We start from the raw sequence: 6,135 nt of genomic DNA, 5'->3' as shown, positions 1-6,135 counted from the left end.
ATTTGTCGTGAATAATTTATGCCTCAACCATTTGAGATTGTACTCGCGGACGCTGCTGCAGTGCCGTCGGGGTGAGTGCTCAACATTTCACAACGATTGCAAAATAGAGTGGCTTTTCCAACAGCGCCTTTGATGTTCCATATTTTATGGGAACACTTTGATTAGGAAAATTATCCCATGTGACAAAATTGCGACATATTTAGAATGCTTTTGAAAAGACATTCTCATTGAACAATTGTAATAATTTTGGCACCCATGGATCAGGAATTTTCATAATAAAGAAAACTATTAATTATCAATAGCTCGTATTAAATATTTAGGGAATGCCAATAATTCCAACAATTCATGTTCGACCAATTTCTCACGTATTAGTATTCTCCGCAATTTTCAAGTAATTCCAAGCAAAACACATTATTGGCACATACCCATTTCCCAGATTGGTCGATCAGAAAGCGAAGAGCACAAAAGGGAGGAGCATCATCTGCTATTCCAATGTTATAAAACATGCTGCCTTCGTTGGATTCAGTTTCATTCCATTTCCGCTTTCGAGCTGGTAAGAGCTCCTCCGAACTTGCTTAGCGAGAAGTACCTCGCTGCTAGGAGCCTGCTGAGCTGTTAATCCAGAATCTGGTTTGTGAAATCGCTCAAGATTTCAAGATTGAGCTACGTTTCCAGATTTCAACTAAATCCCTGTGTACGCTACTCTGTTGCTGTTGTGTACCCAATATTAAGCTTGTTTGTCGAATAAACAGAGAACTTATCCACATCTTCTTATTCTTCTTCTTCTTGGCATTAACGTCCTCACTGGGACAGAGCCTGCTTCTCAGCTTAGTGTTCTTATGACACTTCCACAGTTATTAACTGAGAGCTTTTGTTGCCAAAGTTTACATTTTTGCATTCGTATATCGTGTGGCAGGTACGATTATACTCTATGCCCAGGGAAGTCAAGAAAATTTCCATTACGAAAAGATCCTGGACCGACCGGGAATCGAACCCAGACATCTTCAGCATGGCTTTGCTTTGTAGCCGCGGACTCTAACCACTCGGCTAAGGAAGGCCCCAACTTATTCGCATGCATTTGCAACTTTTTCGATTTTCCATACAAAATGACCAACTTTGGTAAGTTAGATCTCAGTTATTTATGGAAATATTTTCGAATGAAACATTCACAGAACATCAGATGTAACTCGAATTTTAACATATATTTTTGAAAATTTTTCCAATCACAAGTTTATAAGTAATAACGGTTTGAATAAACTGTAATTTTCGACGAAAAATTCAAAACTTTTTATCTTAAAATCTGATAGCCTTACACAAAAACTGTCTTCAGCAAACTTATTCATCTCGTCAAAATCTACAACTTTTCTGAAGATACCATGAAGCTGTTTAGTTATGTCAATCATAAAAAATCGTCAAAAAAATCACTTAAGTCAAACCGTTACTGCTTTTCAACGTGTGATTGGAAAAATCACTCAAAAACATATGTTAAAATCTAAGTTATGTCTGATATTCTGTCTAATTTCATTCAAATCTGTCCATAAATAACTGAGATATAGTTTATCAAAGTTGGTCATTTTGCATGAAAAATCAAAAGAGTTTCAGTTTTTATTTCTCAGCGAAGAATCACACCATCAACGAAAATAGCGCGAAAGCAATAACCAATCGCGTGCGAGTAGCGAACGGAGTGACGAAACAACCAAGCGAGAACCCCACCACTCGCCATCGGTGAACGGAGCTCGAGCAAATAAAACCACTGGTTGTTCTGCTCCCAGCTCATTCACAAATCGAACGGCATAACGAACGGATCAAGCAGCGGAGCAGCAAAGAAGAGTGCGTGAAAGCCACAGCAGTGTGCGAGTAGAGAACGGAACCAGAGAGCGAAAGCAACAACTGAAAATCATTCAGTGGACGGATTAGTAGTCAGCGCCAACCGGCGACCTATTGGAAAGTAACGCCAGCAAAATATACACCATCTGCCTCTCCTTACCATTCATATTCTTGTACTTGATGAATTCAATGAAATGGTTTGGTTTGGCGATGGAGCAAAGAGTTATTAAGGATGATTTTACTTAACAAAGAGTTGTTGGTAAATATTCCAATCAATAAGAGTTGTTTTGAAAAAGTTCACTTTTATCAGAAATTTCTGCTTTACCAAAGAGTTATTAATGAAATTCCTGCAGCAAAGGGTCGAGTTTCTCCCCACGTATATTTCCAGCCAGGACCAGTCATGGAGGACAATCCATCCCGAGCATCACGGCCCCCGCTTCCAAAATTCTCGAGTACGGAAATTGGAAAATTAATACATAATGCTCATCTTGTACATCCCTTGCCAAGACATCAATTTCATATAGCCTATTTTTCAGATTAACGCAATAGACTAACATGTAGAAAAATTTCAGATCAATAGTTGCTTATTACAATTGGTCAGGAAACAGTTTATTGAACAGTATTTAAAATCTGTCGCAATTTTAATACATTTTCCAATTTAATACTCGAGAATTTAGGAAGTGTTCCCCCATTATATGATAAATCAACGATGCTGTTAGAAATACCATACAATGCTGAGTAGCATGATGTTATTACGGTCCGACGGCGCTGCAGTGGTAAATTCTCAAATTCATGTAATTATGTGGGGTAAATTATGTGAACCAAATTGTAGTATACCGCGATATTTAGATCATTATAGATAAATCAGTGAATATCATCCAATAAACTAGCAGCGAGGTACTTCTCGCTGAGCAAGTTCAGAGGAGCTCTTACCAGCTCGAAAGCGGAATTAGAATGAAAATGAATCCGACGAAGGAAGCATGTTTTATAACCTCAGAATAGAAGATGATGCTCCTCCCTTTTGTGCTCTTCGCTGATCAACCAATCTGGGAAATGGGTATGTGCCAATAATGTGTTGGGCTTAGAATTACTTGAAAATTGCGGAGAATGCTAATGCGTGAGAAATTGGTCGAACATGAATTGCTGGAAGGGTTGACATTAACTAAATATTCAATACGAGATAATGATAATCAATAGTTTTCTTTATTATGACGGTAAATTTCTGATCCATGGGTGCCAGAATTATTATAATTGTTCAATGAGAATGTCTTTTCAAAAGCATTCTTAATATGTCGCAATTTTGTTACATGTGATAATTTTGCTAATCAAAGTGTTCCCACAAAATATAGAACATCAAAGACGCTGTTGGAAATGCCACTCTATTTTACAATTGTTGTGAAATGTTGAGCACTCACCCCGACGGCACTGCAGCAGCGCCCGCGAATACAGTCACAAATTGTTGAGTCATAAATTATTTATGACAAATGAAATTTTGTATGAAGCTGTGAAATTGATTTAGGAATATAAGAAGTCATGTATAAAGTCGGATATATTTCTCTTTTAACTCTTTTCCACTAATTTGATGGCCTTGAAAAGGGCCGATGGCTTTGTTAGCTTTGATGCTCTTACAGATAAATAACACTGCGGGATGTTATCAGTTGATTGCCATGGTCAAACGGGGAATCCTCAACTCAAATGTATAAATTTGAGCAAGTTATCTTAAACGACGAACCGAAAGTTTCGTGACGTGGATGGCGCACAACAGTAACAGGTAGTGGATCACCGGGCTTAAGTCAAAATCTGATGATGGCGGCGATGACGATGGCTGGGTGAACGCAAACAAGCGGTGAACCACAAAGCGAGAATGACTTGCCCGACCGTGTTCACAGTTCGACCGCAAATTCTCCTGTGGACTGCTTCCTCTTCTTCTTCTTGGCGGCGGCAGCGGTGATGACTTTGGCTTCGGACGGCATCTTCTCTCGCTCGCTCGACAGTTTGATTTGAGCGAAGCAAGACAAACGGGGAGGTCCCTCGCTATCGATGTCTGTGCCTGAGAAGCACGCCCGGTCAGAGCAAGACGATCTGTTGCCTGCTGAGATGCGATCGAAGCGGAGAATTGAAAGCAACAAAAGTCTGGATGACTATGACAAAAGTCTGGATCAGCAATTGGTATATGTTGGTTTGTCGCGGGTTACTTCACTGCAAGGACTATTTTTGACAAACTCTACCAATTCTTCCCAGTTCCATCACGCAGCAATTCCAAGGGTTGACTTGAGGAATGAGCTGCAGCGCTTAGGCAATCATCGATTAGTGACGTTTTGAGACGTGAAATACTGGATCATAGTGGCCCAACCTGCATATTGATGAGTATCAATGTACAGAGCCTAAATGCTGATGCAATGGATATTGCTACAGACCAAAGCACTGGACCGTTTCAATCGATTATCACGATCGAAGCACCCGAGCCATCAAACATCTAATCTACTGGAGGAGTTTGGCGAACTACAGCTGGAGCCAGAAACCGATCACCCAACCAAGCAACACAAGGAAGCAACGACCAAACAAACAAATTCAATCATCTGGCATTATTCCTGGAACACCATACACTGGTTCTCGAAACCACAGAACGACAAATGGTTCTTTTCAGGACTACCAAAATGAGTCCAAAAAGACTTAACTTCTGAAAACTTCATCCGATCAATAACAACACAAAACTAGTACACTTACAAATTCATACACATGACAAATCAAATTATTAATCATCGTAGTTCTACGTCAACCCCGCGGTAATGTAATAGACATTACCCACCCCAATTTTTTTTTCACTGTTGTCAAACGAAAACTACCTATAGCTATAGTAGAGTGCCTGTAAACAACTCTAAATCTAAATCCACTCTGAGCTATAGTGGTCACTCAGAAACACGAGTAGTCACAGAATGTCTAAATTTTATTTTAATAATTTATGACTATTTTCTATCTGCCTCTCTTTCATTCTGAAGGGAATTTTATTCCTATTTGTCAGTAGGGCGATATTCAAAACTGAAAAGGCAATAGATGGCTCTTTTTCAATGGTAGTAAACACGAAATCCTGAAGCAAAGAAAGCACCATGGAAGATGAACTAAACACAAAAGGTTATGTATTCACTTTACACTTCATATCTAATCACTACTTTTTTGATTCAGTTTCCTAATCGCAAGCAATTTACGATTTTCATTATTTTCCATACGTTTTGACAGTTCTCCGACTACCATTCTTCCATGCGCTTGTGTTGAAAGTTTGAGAAATTTGAGAATCCAGCGTAGCGAGATCAGTGGGAGGAATACAAACAACAGTGTCGTCGCTCGGCGGCCGGTAAGAGAAACTGAATGTTCGAAAGGTTGTTGTCTGTATTTTTTGCCGCTGGCGCCAACTGTTAGCATTTGAGAACAAAATAAACAGTCGTTACCCTATTCACCTGGGTTGAAGCATCGCTAAGCTTCAACCCAGGTGAAATGACATTTAGTGTAGAAATAGGGTAACGACTGTTTATTTCGTTCATAACCACTAACAGTTGGCGCCAGCGGCAATGGATTTTTTTTGATTCACCAATATTCTTTTTAGAGTATTAAAATTTTCGAAAATATCTGAATTTTTTTTTACAATTACAAAAATAACATGTATAATCAATTGAAATAATAAGATTCGTGATTCGTGATTCAGAAAGTCAGTTAAATTTATTTAGTGCAGTGAAAATTGGGGCAGTAGCATGTAATACACTTAGGTTGTTTGCTATCATGAACTACTTACCAGCACATCATTTAAAAAAAACGGTCGAATATTGAAATTTAAGAAAATCTATCATGATGCTGCCAATAGATTGAATTATACAAGAATAATAATGAATATGATATGTTTAATTTAAGCTTCAAAACCACATATGTTTAACATTTTCATATCAGTAAACTTGATAACTTAACCAATCTTTGATTGTCTATGATAATATATTGGTCTGATTTTTTCGCAAAGTAGAGCGTCTAATACAAATATTTCAAAAACATATCAGGGGGCGATTCCAAATATATATTGGCCTCAGGGGGGCGAAAGTTAAAAAGTTTGGGAAGCACTGGTGTAGATCATAATATTCATAACAATCAAGTCCTTACATGACAATACAGCATAATTTTCTGTTTGTAAACATTATAGTACAACACTGCGCATGCTCCATTTTTAAGGGAGCAGGATCAGTTATTGATTATAGAATTTTAGAGAGCAGTTTTTTCCTTCAAAATGAAGAAAATTTACACGAAAATGTGTTCTCTATATTCTAG

Source organism: Aedes aegypti, chromosome 1, assembly GCF_002204515.2.
Source record: "Aedes aegypti strain LVP_AGWG chromosome 1, AaegL5.0 Primary Assembly, whole genome shotgun sequence".
Lineage (NCBI taxonomy): Eukaryota > Metazoa > Arthropoda > Insecta > Diptera > Culicidae > Aedes > Aedes aegypti.
This window is presented reverse-complemented; position numbering follows the sequence as displayed.